Raw genomic sequence first — 21,275 nt, 5'->3', positions numbered from 1 at the left:
GTCTGAATATGACACCTGAGAGATATTCAACACAGACCCATTTAAAAGTAAATTTTAGGCACACTGTTTGACATTAGGCATTATTTAAACTTCTTCCAGAAATGCTTGTTATGATTTAAATTTTGTGTTAGTTTATAATCTCACAATCTTGTCCTTTTGTGTCTCTAATCATCATTCCCACAAGGTAATGGACTGCACAGACCAGCACAGTTACTGGTGATTTCGGCAATGTCCTCCGACTGAGAGCCTCACTGCTCAGTTCTCCTCCTTTATATTACACTTTGTCTTGTTTGTGCTAAAAGGGAAACTCCCCTGTGTACAGATCCGCTCCACATGATCTGGCCAAAGACACATAAAGGTACAGTACATGTGTAATCAATGATAGTTACTGACACACAAAGGTACAGTACATGTGTAATCAATGATAGTTACTGGTGATTAATTGAAGGCACATTATGGAGATGTGTTTTTGTGGGTATAGTGATACAGTGTTTCTATCATCTTGAAGATTATTTGTATGATGTATAGGTATGTGAACAACACATAAACACACCTGGTGTCCTTCCAACCAGACAGAAAAAGCATTCATCATGACATTTTGTGATCTAGGCCCAAAACTCCCAGGCCCCAAGGCCCAACATTTTTTGGAGGCATGGAGCTTTTTGCCTGTATGATAGAATAGTTTGGTAGGAAGCAAATGGAAGGAAGAGAGAGGAGGGTGAGAAACGGGTCAAAATCATTTATGGTATGGTATGTTGGTCTCAAGGGCCCACATCAACCTGGCCCATAATCACTCATTTGTGATTTGCACCCCCCTCCCCCCAGTAAAAAAATGAAAATGCAATATTATTCTGCTTTAATCGCCCCTATCTTCAGTTAAGATGTTCAGAACTGCACCAAAATGTATGTGTATGATTGACCTGGCATAGAATTGACCGATCCCAAGCCCCTCCTCCCATTGTCAGTCCCATAGTTACTGTTGCTAAGTCGGACAAGTTTGCAGGAAAGTGTGGGAGAACGCGTGTTCAACATGGGGACGCAGCACCCCCATTTAGCCGAGTGCAACAGTATGCTGGATTTCTGGGCGTCAAGTAATATTGATATATTCAAAAAACAGAGGTCAGAAAAGCCTTCAGTATGCAGATGGACACATTCACAATGTCCGCTGTTATCAACGAGGTGGAACACCACAAATTGAGGACAAACCAGTCCGGTGTCGTGGATCTTATGGGATGCATGTTAACTGGGGATAAACAATTAGCACGTTATCACGAGCAGGTAGTTTACCGTATTTGCTGCAGATGTGACTCTGATTCAATAAACAGACTGTGCAAAAATATGGTGTCGACGTGTCCATAACAAAATCTAACCATATTTCGAGGATTAATAAACGGGACCAAGTGCTGCAGATCCAAGTTCCCACGCAACTTAGGAGAGTGACTAGCCTGTTAAGCAGCTCATGTTGGGGTGGAGAGATAGCTTCTCTTCGGTAGGCCGATAGCCTACTTATTATTTTGAATGGCTGCTTTAGAAGGAAGAGTTCAAATAAACATGATACAAGTGTATTGAAAAGAAACCACTCCGAGTTCAAACCCAAATCACGCATGACATATGTTTGCAGACGTGATTTGTCTTGCACTAGACTTCATCAGTGCCCGCTTATGCTATAATTAATTTAAACATAGGCAATGTAGTAGCCTAGGTCTAATATTGGCGATTTCGAGACTGCATAGCCTATATAGCAAGGCATAGTTTTGAATTTGCACGATTCGATCTTTAGAAGACATTGGCTATCTCTCGTTCAGCCATGCAGTAGGCTATTATTGCGTTTGTTGAAAAAATGATCATTAGCTTATTTCTGTGAACAGTCTTCCTTCTATCCCAAGTTAAACATGGCAAGGTAGCAAAGCTGAAAGTAGGCTTATTCTTGTTGTGTGTAAGGCGATACGTGATTGAAGGTGTACTGTAGCCTTTTGTGCGTCTTTCGTATGAATGTGCGAGTTCAGTTCCTGCAAGGTAGGTATAATTTTTTGCGTAGGCTTATGTTGTCGTTTCATCAGTGGAAACCAGATTTAGTTATGTTTTTGTGTGTAGTTATGAACACAAATAAAGGCAACATTTTCGTACACACTCAGATTTCTTTACTGAAAAGTAGCTATCCAAAGTTATGCAAAGTTAGGCCTATGCTATGTGTGTCAACGTTTCACACGGTCAGGATATCGGATGTCACTTCTACAAGTATCCCAGGCTTATCTTTGAACCTTTTTGAGCTCTTTAGTTATTTAGCTACTCGCAAAAGAAGCATTATAGCATTCGCATAACCGGCGTATTGTCATACAGAATGGACACTAGAAAATTCAAAATTGACCGAGGTTGACCGAGGTCCTCCGAAGTCCTCATTGTGACATATTAAAAGGGGGCGTGGCTTGGGATCGGTCAATTTCATCCATGGGGGGGGGGGGTCTAAAAAAAAATTAGGTTATGTGTACATTTAGTGACTGTACACTCATTGGCCTGTAGATGGCGGTGCACACATATACACATGCATACACACACAGGCACCCACATACTATCGGTATTAGAACGGCCGATACATAATTACAAATTCAGTAGGATTAAAAGAAAGCCAAAAATATTCATCATCATCATCATGGCTGCATTTCCAGTATTGGCGATAAGTAGTCGTTTGTCCACTAGATGGCGCATCGTTGCAGTGAGACGTAATTTTGTTGGAAGTTAAAAGTGGGTTAGAAAAACAATGGACACTTCCTGAAACTTGAGAGAGTACACTCAAGGGCCCTGAGAATAGCCCTGGGTGCCATTAAGACAACTCCCATCAGTGCCCTGCAAGTGGAGGCAAAGGAAACTCCTATTCAGCTGCGCTTTGAAAAATTGGCTATTGACTATGTTGCACTGACAGCCCAGCCATGTCAGTGCTCAAAGATTGTTGGGAATATTATAAAGAAGGAAAGGGATTTGGGTGGTCCATTGAAGAGGCTGCAAGCGTGTTTGGTTTAAAAAGCCTTAAGTTTAACTCTGCATTGGCTATGAGTAATGTACCCCCATGGATCCTTCCTGCCCCAGATGTTAACACAGAGCTACTGAAAGTGAAGGAAGACCACCCTAATGATATTGGATTTGCAATACATTGTAAAACTTATTTGAATTCTGCATTTTATGGGTACGTACAGATATTTACAGATGGCTCAAAAAACCCTCAAACTGGCCAGTGTAGTATTGGAATCTATATACCTGAATTCCAAAGGACGTATGGATACCGGCTGAATAACTTCTTATCCATATATTAAGTAGAACTAACTGCTATAATTACTGCATTGAGATGGATTGAAGAAGTCAAGCCTTTTAAATCAGTCATCTGCACAGATTCACTCTCAGTATTGCAAAGCTTTATCTCTGGAAATGCAGTAAGAGATGACTTGGTTATTGAAACTAGGCAGCTTTTGGCTCAACTCAGTAATCTGGGGCTCATTGTCCAATTTTGCTGGGTGCCAGCTCATAAGGGCCTCAAGGGTAACGAAACCGCAGATAAAGCTGCCAAGGACGCATTAGGCCACCAATGTATCTCAATCCATGTTCCACTAGGAAAAGGGGAAGCTAAATCTTATATTAAGACAGAAATCATGAATAGGTGGCAGGATGAATGGGAGTCAGACCCAAAGGGCAGGAAATACTTTAATGTGCAACAGCAGGTTGGGGGGAGAAGAATTACATCAGTGGGGCTTGGAAGAAGGGAGGAAGTTGTATACACAAGGCTGAGATTAGGGCACGCTGGCATCAATGCCACATTACATGTGTTGGGCAAAACTGATAGGCTTTGCACTGAATGCCAAGTCAAAGAAGATGTAGAGCACATCCTTTTTCACTGCAGGAAATACACTGACCACAGGTCACACTGGAGAGAACAGGGAGGAGATGATGATATGATGACATGCCACGACTTGACCTGATCACATCACTCACTCCTGTGCAGTAGGTGGCGATATACAATCCTATATTGTGAACCGCCATTAGCCAAAAGAAGAAGAAGAAGAATGGACGCTTCCTACAGGACTGTAGTTTACCCAAGGGGCAGTAGGGGTTAAGTCATTAGGCGAGTTCGACTTGCGGCAGATCTGACTTGATGTGATGCATGCTGGGTTGAACACAATGCATACTGGGATGGACGCAATGCATACTGGTTAGAAATTCTGTCCGACTTCTGTCAGCCGGGGAGGGACTTACCACCGTGACACCATGTCACATGGCCTTAAAATATCGCGGGAGTCTTAGCCTGCAGACAGATCTTGCAGTTGCCTTCCACGAGCTGAAACACGCCCTCATGACGTCAGTTCAAAGACGTGATAGGGCCATTTGGGAGGAATGTCCTCATGACGATTATGACTGGAGGCTCATGCTGCTTCCTTATGTTGGAATATGCGAAAATAAACAGAAATCGAAGGGATATCTTCTTATACGTGATTTCTGCAACAATGGTAGGCTAGCCTACTGAAAACGGTTGGATATTCTGTTATTTTCTGCTGTTGGCTAAATAGATAGACACCCATATAGGGGAAACACTTGATATTGAATTTATGTGCTACAATGCAGGCCTGTTAACTGTATGACAACAGTGGTTTATTTAAACTACATCATAAGAATTTATTTCGTCAGTCATCATGCTCATTTTAATGAGTAAGAATGAAAGTTATGCTGTGTTTATTGCAAACAACATTCCGCGATGTCTCCCGTGAGTCACGTCAGGCAGACTGTAGCCTTTCTGTCCGGGATGAGCTGCCCTCTGTTGTAGCTCCTCCCGGCTAGCCTCTGAAGATCACGTTTACGTAGTAAGCCAGACATACCTAGCGTTCATGGGCTTTGGAAAAACCTTTCTCCGAGTGAAAACATCATCATTCCGCGTCATTCACGTCACGTAATGTGTGAGTCAGAGGTCGGAAACTGGGGCTAGATTTTGCTAACAGAGTTGCCCAGTTAGGGGCTCATCATCACTTTTGTCGTCACGTTGTAGTTCGTTTGTAGTCCATGTGGCCTTTCATGTCCAACAGTTTTAATGTGAACTTGGGAATTTGCCGTTTTTGTCACTTGAAAGCTGCATATCTTTCTTTCACGAGCGTCTTACACTATATTTTAAGCAAATACAGTTGTTTGTTTAGGATTAGTGAGTGTATGTTTTAACCTTTGTTGTGGCATCCGGGTTTGTCACACATTCCGACGGCAAAGCACATGAACACTTGCTGTCGGAAAAACCAAGTAGCCATGGGGGCGGTCCTTGTCATTCCTAAGTGCCCTGAATGCACCCCAAGTCAGACTCAGCCGAAGCCGAACAAGCCTATTGAGAGACCTCAGACCCATTAGACCAGCCTCAGACGAGTCCAGGAAGTGACGTCAATTCCGGAAATAAGTACATAATTTACTTTACTCTTTATGGAGAATACAGCGGGGAAAAACCTGTTTTCATCTACAGTTCATGGAAAAAATAGTTACATTAGGTAGAAGCTTTTTATTATTATTCGTAATTCACATTTATTTATTAAATAATCGAGTCAGCTGGGAGGAGCTTGTGACTCACGCATAGGGACTCAAGGCAGATATTGCGTGAAATTTTGGTTTATAGCTATTGTTTAGCTGTCCTTCCTATTCATTAACATGAACATGTCGACTGACTAAATAAATGACTATGAAGATGTTTAATAAACCATTGTAGGCATACATTTAACAAGTTAATCATTATATCACATCAATTAAGTGTTTTCTGTAGGCTAAGCTACTGTGTGACATGCTTTACACTACAGCATAAAAACCAACAATAGGCTATCAACACGTTTGCAGTATCACTGTTGCAGAAATCACATACAAGAAGGAATCCTCTTGATTGTTTGTACATTTTTGCACATTCCAACATAAGGAAGCAGCATGAGGAAACTTGTCGTTTTTCTGCCTTATTTTCTAACTACTTTTACAAGTCTGCAGTATCACTGAGTACAGCTGGCGTCCCTTAGTTATGATGCACGGTCATTCGTCTCTAACGGCTCCCACACACAGCTGCGTTCAGTCAACGCATGCCAGTGGGTGTTCGCAACGGTAGCTATGCAAATGACTTGAAGTAAAACCGTAATGTTGGTTGGTGCCGTCCGTAGATTGGCTTGATTGGCCGGTGCCGTCTGTCGGTGCAGCAACAGCTGAACTCCACAACGCGAGCGGCGGGAGAAACGCGACGCGACGGACCCACAATTCAGTTCGCCAACGGATCACGTGAGCCCATTTAAAGTGAATGGGATGCGTCTCCAGCAAGGGGGCAGGCGAATTCCCGGAAGTAGAAGAATCGACGTAGGCTGGAGGGACCACCTCTCTGCTAACTCCCATAGAAGTCCATTCATTGAAGGATTTTTTTTGAAATACCAAAACTTCATATAACATATATCCTGTGCCGATATTGTAGCTTCTGTGTAATCCACATAAACACTACAATGGCAAAACAGACTCCACTACCTTGTCCGTAACGTTGGTTACCCGTAAGAAGAACGGTTAGCTTGTTCGGTTGGAGGGAAGCTAGCTTTGACGTAATCTCTCTTTCGCGCCGTAGGGAGATAACCGTATTGTTTGGATAAGAAGCTCAGTCCACCTTACTGTCTGACGGTAACTCATAAGCAAAACCTAGCATACACAACCGTATGTTAAGGTAAAGCATTACACAGAGGGAACCTAATAATAATAAAAAAGTAAACCTAATTTTTTTTAAAAAGGGCACTAATCATTTCAGAGGTTTTCGATGGATTGACCGTAGGTCGGAAAAGTGGAAAGAAGATTAGCTTCAAGGCTATAACTTTGTTTTGTTTTAGCATGACTGTTTTTGAAGATGTTCATGTGTGGTAGCTTCAACATTAACTCGACTTGGTGAGGATGATAATACATAAATAATTGTTTAACTTTGATGACTTTGAAGGCGAAGGAAGTGTGAGAAGAATTTCTGTGTATCTATCATATGAGTTACAAGATTCAGTTCGATGGCTAACGTCACGAAGTTAAGTGTGAGTCTGCAGTACTGGGGGGACCAACTGAAAAATCTTTCTATTTGACTCAGTGCCCTCCCTTTGAAAACGACGGAGTCTGTTCGTCCATTTCTTTTACTGTCTATGGTCTCCAGTAACGCGATGCACGCAGCTGTGTGTGGGAGCCGTTAATGACTTAACTCTCTCTCCCAAGGGGGCAGGCGAACGTTCGGAGAGCGTAGACACTATGGCTGATCTGAGGCTAAATAGTATACCAGTTCACCTAGCCATCCCATTGAAGTCCATTCAATGTTGGCGCCACTTTGACATCAAATAACGTTACAGCTGAAGCGTTTTAAGCCTTTATATGAAATTTTTCTATTTTCGGAGTAATACAACATTGTGTAATTGGCGTCATAGCCTCGTAATTGACTTAACGGCTGAGTAATAAACTTTTTTCCGAAATCAATGCTAAAGTGACGTAATGAGCATACAACCAGAGCGGGTGAAAGCGTCGCACAGGAGCAAAATAACCGTATTCTCTGGATAAGAACGAAAGCATCGGAGCACATTTCTGCGAAGTTTTGATAGATTGACAGTAGCCTAGGCTATGAATGTGGCGAGTGCTGTTTATATGAAATCACATTTATCTACGAACAACTAGGACATTTAGAACAGTAATGTGGTAACGAAGTAAGTGGCTACATACCCAATCTCTCGGTGCAGCTATCACAAGAGTTACACGAGTCAGACTACGTGCCTACGTTACATTTACGTCCCCTGAGCCTGCGCAGAAAGCCTCGTCGACCAACAGGAAACGGTTGAAATTTGCTTCACCCGCCTCGATTGACGTCTACGTGATGACTCTGTCCATATCTTTTACTGTCTATGAGGATAGGACGATGATAGGATGTCTAATAATAGGCTAGTGACAAATGGTCAGAAAGGGCTTTAGTTATTGAGATACCCCTACCGGAGGTAGAACTAAACCCAACAATGTTTTTCCTCATCTCTAAGGTCTCCCATATATGAAATGGATTCTTGGCTAAAAGTATTTTACTGCTAAGATTGTTAAATTAAATTAATATTGTTATACACCCCAAAACCAAAAAAGGACTAAAATATAGCCTGTCCGTATTGGAGTTAAGGCATTAAAATTAGTGCAGATCAATCACACAAGCTCTGAAAGCTTTGAAACTTGGCATGTTTATAGTCAGGAAGTTGCTTTACCTACTAGAAAAGACTGGATGTGAATATCTTGATGTATGGAATGAAAAGAGACATGTAAACATACACCTAAAATAAGCGGACATGCAAAAAAATAATATCTATGCAGAATGTTTTCATTTACTTTGTGGCTGCTTTGCCAGGGATTATCATAGAAACACATATGATGGCTTGTTGGAAAGGTGGGGTTGTACTGAATCCAACAATACCAAATATGTAAATATAGTATGACACATTAGGGTGTTCTGTCACTCAATGTATGAGGTGTCCAAAATGAAAGAAAACAGAACACTGGCAAAATACAGTCTCAAGTCCAAATCACATTATCAGTGGTGAGAAGAATGTTGACAAATTCATTGTTACTGCAAGGTAAGTGCTGATCTATATCTACATTTAATAATGAGACATTTCATATGAAACACAGATCCAATTGAATCAGGTTAACATTGGAATGGAACACCTTTATTAAAATATTTACATTCACTTGAATTTTGTTTTGGTCATGTCATTACTGAATAATGGAAAATAATATTGTTAGCTTTTGTCTATCCAGACCAGCAGTGGACAGTAGAGCCTACACTGCTTACTTCACCCCTAAGTAGCTAAACAGTTAGTTGTAGAAACTACTTTCCCTAGCTAAGAAAGTACTTAGCCCTCTGACTAATGTTGCATGTGTAATTCAACTTGATTTGCATTTCAATGAAATATCTGAAATGTATATCATTTTTCCTTTTCACTAGTCCCTTGAATTATGGAGAATGTCTTACAGACATTGGATCCAAAGCTTTGTATCATTTGTGGAAAACATTTTGAAAAAGGCAAGAAAAAAGATTCCTATGTCTAAAACCCCACAGTAGAAGGCCTTCAACGCATCCTTACCCTTGCTCAGCAGAGAGAGAGATGGTGATGTCCATAAAACTCTGGCTCCATATACAGATGATATTTCCTCCAAAATCAAAGTTTCATATTATGTATCATGTAGAGCGAACAACTGCAGTAAGACAAAAATCAGTGAGCAGCAGCAAGTTGCAAATGTTGAGAGTGAGAGCACCAAGAAGGCTGAGTAGGGCTGATACAGCATTATTTCAAATATGGAGAGATTGTTTAATTTGTGGGAAGGCCAGCTCTAAACCAGAAACTCTGACAGCAATTTCAACTGGAACAGGCGCAAGTACCAGAGACAAGGTCCTTCGGGCAGCTTCTGAAAGGCTTGATGAAGATAAAAAGGGAGATCCAAGGTCTAACAGGAGCCAAGGAGCAGGACCGGAGCACTCAATGCTTAAAGTGATTTTTATTAGTGCAAACTGACTAACGTTTTGACGCCCATGCGTCTTCTTCAGAGTCAAAACCAAAGATGATGAACCAAAGATGATGAAGATGTACATCTTCAAATTCTTTCATGCCCAGATCTCTTTGCATATGATACCAAATACCATAAAATGCCTTGCACACTACATCTCTAAATGAAATATAGCAGAAGCCATAGAAAAGAATAAAAAAAGCAGACCAATGTCTATAACAAAGCCTTTATTAAGCTCACTGAAGACATTGATAAAACAGTATTGTCCAAAGGTATGAAAGTGAGGACTCTCAACTCTTTCATTGATAGCTATGAGAACATACTAAAGACCATTGCTGAGCAAGAAGGTGTGTCAACACAAGAAATATAGATCAAGGACAGTGGTGTCTACATCCCAACTGTTCTCACTTGAGACGCTGAACATGGAATTGTTGATGCAGACATCAACAACTTTTACCAAAATGAAGACACCCTGAATTGGAAGCATACAACTCATGTTATGGCGTTGTTGTGTTCCGAAGAGGCCAAGTCTCCACAGCAGAAAAAATGCCTAGCACAGGTTCCACAGAGGTCCCTCACCACCTTAAACACGTTTGATATGAATGGAGATAAACTTTACAGGTACATTTTGTCCATTCTTCACATCCAGGGGGTCATTCCTAGAAAGCATCGTTTGCTAACTTGCGTCGCAACCTTTGTAGTTCGCTCCATAGTTCTTGGATTTGGTGTTTCTAGAAAGGGTAGTTCGAACTCTCAATCGCAAACAAGGACGCAAAGTTTGGTCGTTTGAACTACTGCCCCAAGGCAGTCGCACTTGTGTCGTTCCTTTGTAGTTCCTGTTGGTGTCCGGACCAAAAATCACAACCGCCTAACCAAAATTTGCAAGGTGGATGCTTACTCGTGACTCAATGATTGATCTATCCTGTAGCTTAATTTTGATTAAGACACTGTCCCACTACTTGGCTCATTCTTGCTATTTATGTTAATTAAATTATTGCCTTGCTTTTAGTATTATAATCTTCACAGTCCCTAACAACAGCAGTGTTAAATGGTGTAGTGGCTAAAGCAGATGACTTATTATCCCAACGTTGTAGGTTCGATTTTCTTATGATGTGAGATTGTCTTCTTGCTTCCTGCTACCTGCAGGTGAACTAGTGTGACACGTAGATTCAATTGTTTTTGACTGATGTATTGTACCTATGGTCTCTCGATGTAGAGTAACTATATACATAAATATGTATGGTCAAAACCTATTGTTGTGTCTCGTAGGCCTACTCTTACTCAGAGATGAAAAGAAGAGGATGCGAACCCCAGCCGAGCGCGCAGTGCACCAACGCGCTGCCGTTAAGCCACGAGACAGTTGATAACCTATGGGATACCCAGATATTTTTCCAGGCTATATATTTTTTCCAACATAGATATTTAACACAAATAATGACTCATATTGGTCTGCTTAAGTTAACTGTTTTATATGCTTGCAATAGGTTTAGGTTTTGGCTGATGGCAATGACAATACCAGCATTAATCACTCGGTTTAGATTAGAAACATGTCGACATAGGCCGTGACAGAACATTTCTAGGGGGTGGGGTATTACACGTTGCCACTGTTTCCACCAATGATATGTATTGCTGCATCATCAACAACGTTGTTGGAACTATGGTGTTCGAACGTCGGAGGTAGCGAATTGCGACACAGGTACGATGCTTTCTGGAAACAGGTGTAACAGTGTCGTTGTTTGGTCGCAAGTTGCGTCGTACCATGGTGGTTAAGCATCATCGTTGCTAACTTTTCCAGAAACGATCCCCAGGGTGTCTTCATTTTGGTCAAAGTTGCTGATGGCTGCATCAAAAATTCCATGTTCAGCAACTCCAGTGAGGCAGTTGGGATGTAGACACCACTCTCTGTCCTTGATATCTGGTCTGCTGCAACAAATGTGAGAAGTGCCTAACTTCTGTATAGGAAACACAGTGCCCCATTGCACTGAGCTCTTTGATGACTGTCTTACTACCAAACTCATGATGTATCAAAATGGGAAGTCCCAGTGTGATTGGTGTATGGATGTGACAGCTCTGTTCAATGAGATCATGACAAATTGCGATAACACACATATTCTCCTTTGAAGCTGGGTCATCATCAAGTTTGGTAATCTCTGTGGGCATGTTGGGTCATCATCAAGTTTGGTAATCTCTGTGGGCATGTTAATCCACACACCAATTCACAAAGTCATACAGGATGTTGGGTACATATTTGCTGCATTGGAAACATAATAGACAGTCACTGCTGACATATTACTCACTGTCATACTCTACCTGATCCATGCTTTTCCTCAATATGTCTGCAGCCCTGTGTAATATTTGGAGTTTAGCAGCTTACCTCAGTGCACAATATGGTCATACTATCTGAGCAGATCAGATCTGACTGTCTTGGACGTGGAACAAATGCAAGCCTGTCTTTGTGCTGTATCAGCTTTTCCTTTAGTTTCCAGGATATGATAGCTTCAGCGAAAGTTCTACTAGGAAGACTCGTAGTGTAGCCTTTACTCCTCCCATGCTTACATGGAGCCAATCTTAGCTTTGCCTACTTTTCGGGAAAGCCCTGCAATCTGATCATTCACTCATTCAATCAGCGCTAGCCTATAGGAATTCAGTGGGCTCTTTAAATATGTTCCACCTAACACTGCTTCTGCTTCTCAGTACGCTGACTTTGACGTCCCCTCCACCTCCCCTCCAGCCACCTCTGCTAGCAGTCCACGTCCATCGGGCATGGTCTGCCTACCACATAATCTTCCTTCAGCCACCGCCACCAGTTGGTCCCCGTCTCGTCGTGGGGGGGGGGGGGGGGGGGGTAGGCATTCATCCATCGGCAGGAGATGAGATCCGCTCATCGCTGTACAGATCCGAGACGGGGCCTACGCCAAAGACTGTTACCTATTCAGGACTCTTTCATGCTCGTATCCAAGCCGTTCATTTACTAATTAAATTGTTAACTGATTCTATTCTGTCTACTGAGTTTTTCTGGTAGAACTATATTTCTTGTGTTGAACTATGGACACACCTTCTTGCTCAGCAATGGTCTTTAGTATGTTGTCATAGCTATCAGTCGAAGAATTGAGTCCTCACTTTCATATCTTTAGACAATACTGTTTTATCAATGTCTTGAGTGAGCTTAATAAAGGCTTTGTTATAGACATTGGTCTGCTTTTTTGATTCTTTTCTATGGCTGCTGTTATATTTCGTTTAGAGATGTAGTGTACAAGGCACATTTTATGGTATTTGGCATCATATGCAAAGAGATATGGGCATGAAAGAATTTGAAGATGTACATCTTCATCAAGAATTTCAGAAGCTGCCCGAAGGACCTTGTCTCTGGTACTGGGGACAGCCTTGGCCTACTGGTTAGGGGTTCGGGCCTGTAACCGAAGAGTTACCGGTTTGATCCCCAACCCAGAAGGGAAAAAGGCGGGGGAAGTGGTTGAGCACTGCTCTCCCATGCTCACATCCACGGTGCCCTTGAGCAAGACACCCAACCCCTCACTGCTCCCCGAGCGCCGCTGTAGTAAAGCAGCTCACTGCTCTGGGTTAGTGTGCTTCCCCTTATTGTGTTCACTGTGTGCTCTGTGTGTTCACTAATTCACCGATGGGAAAAATGCAGAGACCAAATTCCTTGTATACGCAAGCCTACTTGTCCTATAATTTACATTGCGCCTGTACCAGTCGAAATGGCTGTCAAAGGTTCTGATCTAGAGCTGGCCCACAAATGAAACAATCTCTCCGTATTTGAAATGATGTTGCATCAACCCTACTCAGCCTTCTTGGTGCAGATGTGCTCTCACTCTCAACATTTGCAACTTGCTGCTGCTCACTGATTTTTGTCTTACTGCAGTAGTTCACTCTACATGATATGAAACTTTGATTTTGGAGGAAACATCATCTGTATATGGAGCCAGAGTTTTATGGACATCACCATCTCTCTATCTGCTAAGCGTTGGAGGCCTTCTACTGTGGGGTTTTAGACATAGGAATCTTTTTTCTTGCCCTTTTCAAAATGTTTTCCACAAATGATACAAAGCTTTGGATCCAATGTCTGTAAGACATTCTCCATAATTCAAGAGACTAGTGAAAAGGAAAAATGATATACATTTCAGATATTTCATTGAAATGCAAATCAAGTTGAATTACACATGCAACATTAGTCAGAGGGCTAAGTACTTTCTTAGCTAGGGAAAGTAGTTTCTACAACTAACTGTTTAGCTACTTAGGGGTGAAGTAAGCAGTGTAGGCTCTACTGTCCACTGCTGGTCTGGATAGACAAAAGCTAACAATATTATTTTCCATTATTCAGTAATGACATTACCAAAACAAAATTCAAGTGAATGTAAATATTTTAATAAAGGTTTTCCATTCCAATGTTAACCTGATTCAATTGGATCTGTGTTTCATATGAAATGTATCATTATTAAATGTAGATATAGATCACCACTTACCTTGCAGTAACAATGCATTTGTCAACATTCTTCTCACCACTGATAATGTGATTTGGACTTGAGACTGTATTTTGCCAGTGTTCTGTTTTCTTTCATTTTGGACACCTCATACATTGAGTGACAGAACACCCCAATGTGTCATACTATATTTACATATTTGGTATTGTTGGATTCAGTACAACCCCACCTTTCCAACAAGCCATCATATGTGTTTCTATGATAATCCCTGGCAAAGCAGCCACAAAGTAAATGAAAACATTCTGCATAGATATTATTTTTTTGCATGTCCGCTTATTTTAGGTGTATGTTTACATGTCTCTATTCATTCCATACATCAATATATTCACATCCAGTCTTTTCTAGTAGGTAAAGTAACTTCCTGACTATAAACATGCCAAGTTTCAAAGCTTTCAGAGCTTGTGTGATTGATCTGCACTAATTTATATGCCTTAACTCCAATACGGACAGGCTATATTTTAGTCCTTTTTTGGTTTTGGGGTGTATAACAATATCTGTTAATTTAACAATCTTAGCAGTAAAATATTTTAGCCAAGAATCCATTTCATATATGGGAGACCTTAGAGATGAGGAAAAACATTGTTGGGTTTGGTTCTACCTCCGGTAGGGGTATCTAAAAAATGTGGGGCCATTGTCACTAGCCTATAAGGATAGGACGATGTTCACATGAAATGTAATTCCCATTTCTTCTTGAAGCCAAAATAAATCTGAGGATGTTTATCGGACATGCTTGGTTTTTACTGCAGGTACGTTAATCTTATAATATCAATAAGGACCTAGGTATTGTTACCGTTAGCGTTGGTTGAGTGATGGAGGCCAATTTGATTGATTGCATTTGTAGAAAACTATAAATGCGGTTATACCAAGCTAATTGATAGCAGCACTGTAATTGTATCTTTCGACTGTCATTTGTTGCATGTGCTACAAAAATCATTCTGTGCAATGGAAGATTTACCAACGTTACACCGGTCTGATACAGTTTTGCCTATAGGCTACATGCGTGAGACTGAGACGCCTGTTTATTTGTGCGTGCAGGGTGTGAGAGGGGAATCGATGTGCTTTGATGAAATTAAAAAGTGAAATTAAAAAGCACGTGTGTGTGAAGTATCCAAACAATGACACCTTCATTTCATTATGGCTGCTTTAGCAACACACCTTAAGCTACTGTGTAGTGGGTCCCATTTAGAAGTGGCTACTTAATTCGCGCTTTCCTTGACTCATGGAGCTGCGTGAATTTTATTACAACTTTTCTCCAATCTCCAAAGGAGATTTTATTTGTGTCGCCAGCATAGCCTATTGACAATTTATGTTGTAAATAGGCCTACCTTATAAGCCTACCTGTAGCTTAGGGAAGCTAACAGCTTTCTATTAGGATCTAGTTTGTTAGTTACAGTTTTGTCATAACTCCCTGATGCATTTTTGCATTTAGAATAGCCAGAGCGTGGATATCTCAATCAGAAAATTAAAGAATATCGGGTGCCTATGGACCTGCCCGCTATTTATTTTTTGATTTCTTAAAAGATTGAGCTTGGTCTGGTGAAAGCCAGACTAGCCATGGACCTCAGTTATACAATGCAAGGGAACATGAATCAGCCTATATTTGCACAAACAATAACGGACAACAGCTCTTCAACTTTGGCCCGTTAAAATGTGTATGAACAGTCTAGCGACGCATTTCATCAAGGCCCATTTGGACATGTCAGTTATTTGCACTACTGGTTAGATGTAAAACAGCATTTCGTTTCAGACTACTGTTACTTAATTTGTGCATTAACAATAACGTTTCAGACTACTGTTACTTAATTTATGCATTGACAATAAAGTATCACATGAACTAAAGATGACTAAAATCTTATGTAGAAGAAGAAACATTCACAAAAAATCCATCCATCCAAAAATGACCTTTGTTTTTGATAGCTGTTGAAAAACGGCATGGAACTGACAGAGATGTTTTTGTTTATAAATAAATAAATAAATAACATTATGCTGATACCTTTTGCTTTTCCCAAATACAATGTAGCCTACAGGTGTAAGTGACCTTTCATCAATCCAGTTGCAATGGATGAACTGTGATGAACTGCCCTGTGACTGTTTAGAGATTTTAAAGGTTTCATAACAATGCTACATCTTCTTTGGCTATTCTACAATCTATTCACGTTTTCAGCACCAGTAGGCTACTTTCTGAGCAGCCGGACACACACACTCAGGCATGCCAAACAAGCATACACAAAAGTTTCAAGAGTGGGGGATGGAGTAAAAGATGGAGACAAATTGAAGTGTGATTTATTTTCGCGGAACAGATGTACATCTAGTTATCTATAATATTATGAGCAGCGGTCATATAGGATTAGTCATTAGAGTTTTTGTTTCTTCCGGATTCCCCCCCACCCCAGTAATTTGTGTTAATGATTCCTGGCACACTGAAAGACCAGCCTGTACAAAACTTGGTGGGCATATAGCCCAACAAGGATGACACGGAACCATAGAGGGTAGGGCGGACTCAGTTTTCTGTGAATATCTCGAGAACAATAGGGCCTAGGAGAACCACATTTTTTGTATGTTGGTCTCAAGAGGCCATCTAAACCAATCCCATAACTGCGTGCCGAGTTTTGTGAAATTCCATCAATGGAGGGCCATACTAGCCTGGGAAACCCAGACGAACTTCCAGCAAATTTGAGATTTGCTATGCAGGTCCGTCTGGCTAAGAGCCCATTAAAGCCCATTTCCAATTTTCCTAAATTCAGGCACCAATCACAACCGTTGAGGCGGGCTTTACATGATGATGATAGAGCACAGACGTTGAAGTAGTTTTTTCTTAAATATCAAAGATTATAAATATTTTAAGCTGCTATCGCACTGGTTTTAGACAAGGAGCTAGAAGAAAGTTGTCCATACTGTTAGGTTCGTCTGGGAATCGAACCCGGGTCTCCCGCATAGCAGGCGGGAGCCCTACCTCAGTGCCACAAGGTGGTGTGTTGAGACTCAGAATGCAGAGACACACGTTAACTCAGTTCAAGGTTTTTACTTGAAAAGCAGGGCAAAGGTATCCAACAGGGAACAGGCAAAATCCAATCTCACAATCCAGGCAAGGTCCAATCCAAAACAGTCAGAAAACAGTGAACAATCCAAAAGTAGCAGGCAAACTCGTAATCCAGAAAACAGGCAGGTAAGGTCAGTTACAAGCAAACTATCACAGGGAAACACTCTGAGAAAAACTCACGGAACGGCTAGTCTACAGGACTGCACCAGTGTCAACTCAAGACTGAGCAAAGAACTCAAAACAACAGGGGGTTTAAATAGGCAACTTAACAAGGCTCAGGTGAAACTAACAAATCAATAATGAGAACATGTGATCTGAACATGTGACAGGCATCAAACAAAAACACTGAGGACCTCACATGACAACAGTCACATAATTCATGACAGGACCCCCCTCCCTACGAACGTCTCCTGACGTTCCTTCTGGGGCGATCAGGATGGTTCCGATGGAAGTCTTTGAGGTCTGGGTCCAGAATATCTCGAGCAGGGACCCAGGATCGTTCTTCTGGGCCAAACCCCTCCCAGTCCACCAGATATTGAAGACCCCGTTGAACTCGACGGGAATCCAAGAGGCGGTTAATCGCGAACACCGGCTCACCATCGATGAGTCTAGGGGGCGGTGGTGGTCTTGTCGCAGGCGCCAGCGGGCTGGTGACAACAGGCCGAAGACGGGAGACGTGGAACGTAGGGTTAATCCGCATGGCCCGGGGAAGTTGAAGACGATAGGAGACAGGATTAATCCTCCTCAAGATCTTGAAGGGTCCCACAAACCGAGGCGCCAGCTTGCAAGACTCCACCCGCAGAGGAAGATCTCGTGTCGACAGCCAGACTCTCTGCCCAGGGCGTAGTGGTGGAGCAGGCCTGCGACGGCGGTTGGACTGAAGCTGGTATTGTCTCGCAGACCTTTGAAGAGCCGACCGGACCTTACGCCAGACACGTCTGCACCGCCGGACGAAGTTCTGGGCTGAAGGAACCCCAACATCTGCCTCCTGGTCCGGAAACAGTGGAGGCCGAAACCCAAACTGGCACTCAAAGGGCGAGAGACCTGTAGAAGAGCAACACAGGGTGTTATGAGCGTATTCCGCCCAAATGACATACCTGCTCCAAGAAGAAGGGTTGGCGGAGGCCAGGCATCGGAGGGTGGTCTCGAGGTCCTGGTTGAGCCTCTCTGTCTGACCATTAGACTCTGGATGAAAGCCAGAGGAGAGACTGACATCAGCCCCAATCAGTTTACAAAAGGCTCTCCAAAACCGAGATGTGAACTGAGGCCCACGATCCAAGACTATGTCCAGAGGAAGGCCAAACGTTCTGAAAACCTGCTGGCACACAAGCTCAGCAGTCTCTTGAGCGGAGGGGAGTTTGGGCAAGTGAATAAAACGGCAGGCCTTGGAAAAACGGTCCACAACAACTAAAATGACCGTGTGACCCTGGGAAGACCCGTAATGAAGTCCATGGAGATGTGGGACCAGGGCCGTTTGGGTATGGGCAGGGGGTGAAGCAGGCCATGGGGGCGGGTGTGGGGGCTCTTGTTTCGGGCACAAACAGGACAAGCAGCAACAAAGGACTTAACGTCAGTACTCATCCTGGGCCACCAGAACCGCTTTTTCAAAAACTCCAATGTCCTGCCTGTGCCTGGATGGTTAGTCAACTGGGAGGAATGTCCCCATTGTAGAACTTGTGTGCGCACAGAGGTTGGAACAAAAAGTTGTCCCGAAGGACCATTACCAGGACCCGGCTCCATCCTCTGGGCTCGTCACACCACCGTCTCAATTCCCCATTGCACAGGAGCCACAATCTTGGAATCCGGAAGGATTGTCGCCGGGGTGTCGTCATGGTCAGTGTTCTGAAAGAGTCTGGACAGAGCATCTGGCTTCTGATTCTTAGAACCAGGACGATAAGAGAGCACAAAATCAAAACGATTGAAGAAAAGGGCCCACCTTGCCTGCCGAGGATTGAGACGCCTGGCCTTTTGCACATATTCCAAATTCTTATGGTCCGTCCAAACCAGGAAAGGATGCTGTGCCCCCTCAAGCCAATGCCGCCACTCTCCTAAGGCCATCTTGATTGCCAGAAGCTCTCTATCACCCACATCATAATTCCTTTCAGCAGGAGAGAGACGAGAGGAGAGGAAGGCGCAAGGGTGGAGTTTGCCATCTGCAAGACGCTGGGAGAGGACCGCACCCACTGCCACATCCGAAGCATCTACTTCAACAACAAAAGGAAGACAAGGGTCAGGCAAGGTAAGTATTGGAGCTGAAGTAAACCTCACCTTCAGAGCTTGAAAGGCCCGCTCAGCCTCTGGAGACCAGACAAAAGGACCCAATCGCTTCTTGGTTAGGTTGGTCAGTGGTGCAACCACTGAACTGAATCCTCTAATGAATTTCCTGTAGAAATTAGCAAACCCAAGAAAGCGCTGGACCTCCTTGACCGAGGTGGGTGGAGACCATTCACGTACTGCTAGAGTCTTCTTGGGGTCCATACAAAGATTTCCCTTGGACAGGATGAACCCCAAAAAGGACACCTCGGAAACATGAAATTCACACTTCTCCGGCTTCACAAAAAGGTGGTTGTCCAGAAGACGCTGAAGAACGAGTCTGACATGATGTACATGCTCATGTAGGGACTTGGAGAATATGAGGATGTCATCCAAATAAACGAAGACGGATCTGTTCAACATATCCCTCAGGACGTCGTTGATGAGTGCCTGGAAGACAGCTGGAGCATTGGTTAACCCAAAGGGCATGACCAAGTACTCATAATGTCCTGTTGGCGTGTTAAAAGCTGTCTTCCACTCATCCCCCTCTCGGATCCGAACCAAATGATAGGCATTGCGAAGGTCAAGCTTGGTGAAAACTGTTGCCCCCTGAAGCAACTCAAAGGCTGAAGACATTAGTGGTAAAGGATAACGGTTCTTCACAGTCACCTTGTTTAGCCCACGGTAATCGATGCAGGGTCGGAGACCGCCATCCTTTTTACCAACACAAAAGAATCCAGCCCCCGCGGGAGAAGATGATGGACGAATGATTCCAGCTTCTATGGAGGTTGTGATATATTCCTCCATAGCTTTGGTCTCAGCGGATGTGAGGGAGAAGATTCTACCACGTGGAGGAAAGGCCCCTGGAAGGAGATCAATCGCACAATCGTAAGGTCTGTGAGGTGGCAGTGATGTGGCCCTCTTCTTATTGAAAACCTCACGCAGGTAATGGTACTCGGAAGGGACTCGGGACAACTCGAGAGGACCAAGAGACTTAGGAGCACAGGGGGAGACTCTGGAGAGAAGACAGGTAGCTTGGCAATTAGGGCCCCACTCAACCACAGTCCCTGAAGACCAGTTGATATGGGGACTATGGTGAGACAACCAGGGAAAACCAAGCACAACAGGGAACTCAGGAGACTGGATGAGATTGAACTGGACCCTCTCATGATGTCTTTCGCCCACTGACAAGAGAAGAGGAGTAGTAATAAGATCAACGGTACCTTTTCCCAAGGGTCTTCCATCAAGGGCAGTCACAGTGAGATGGTGGTCCAGGTTGGTTACAGGGAGACGAAGGTCACTAGCTAGGGAGGAATCCATGAAGTTTCCAGCAGCGCCGGAGTCCACGAGAGCCTGCAGGGTGTGGTGATGTTGATGTCCCCAGGAAATCTTGACTGGAATCCGCAGGCACGTGGTAGAAGTTGTGGGAGTAAGAGTTGCTCCCGTCACAGTACTCCCCCTCCTGGACGGGACTGCACTTTTCCCGAAAGCTCAGGACAAGATGAGCGAAAGTGATCCGGCTTCCCACAGTAGAGACAGCATCTTTCCCTCATCCTGCGGTTTCGTTCGGCTTGGGAAAGTCGGGTGCCTCCTAGCTGCATTGGTTCCTCTGGACAAGGGGACACGTTCTGGAACTCTTGGAACCCCTGCAGTGGACTCGAGGCTGGGGCACTGGCTCTGTGGGTGGATTAAAGCTCTGGTTGTCGTTCACGTCTCCTCTCTCGCATGTCAAGCCGAATAGTCTGGTCGATCAGGGACTCGAGATCTGTGGCCGGATCCTTTGTAGCCAGTTCATCCTTAATGCCATTAGACAGGCCGTGATGGAAAGCGGCGATGAGTGCTTCCATATTCCACCTGCTCTCTGCCGCCAAAGTGCGGAAGTGCACAGCATACTCAGCCACACTAGAGTTGCCCTGACGCAGCTGGAACAACCTGTTGGCAGCCTC

The sequence above is a fragment of the Alosa pseudoharengus genome, unplaced genomic scaffold (assembly GCF_046254945.1).
Source record: "Alosa pseudoharengus isolate Yale_2024_CS ecotype anadromous, Long Island Sound unplaced genomic scaffold, YU_APseudo_1.1 YU_APseudo_1.1_scf_13, whole genome shotgun sequence".
NCBI lineage: Eukaryota > Metazoa > Chordata > Actinopteri > Clupeiformes > Clupeidae > Alosa > Alosa pseudoharengus.
This window is presented reverse-complemented; position numbering follows the sequence as displayed.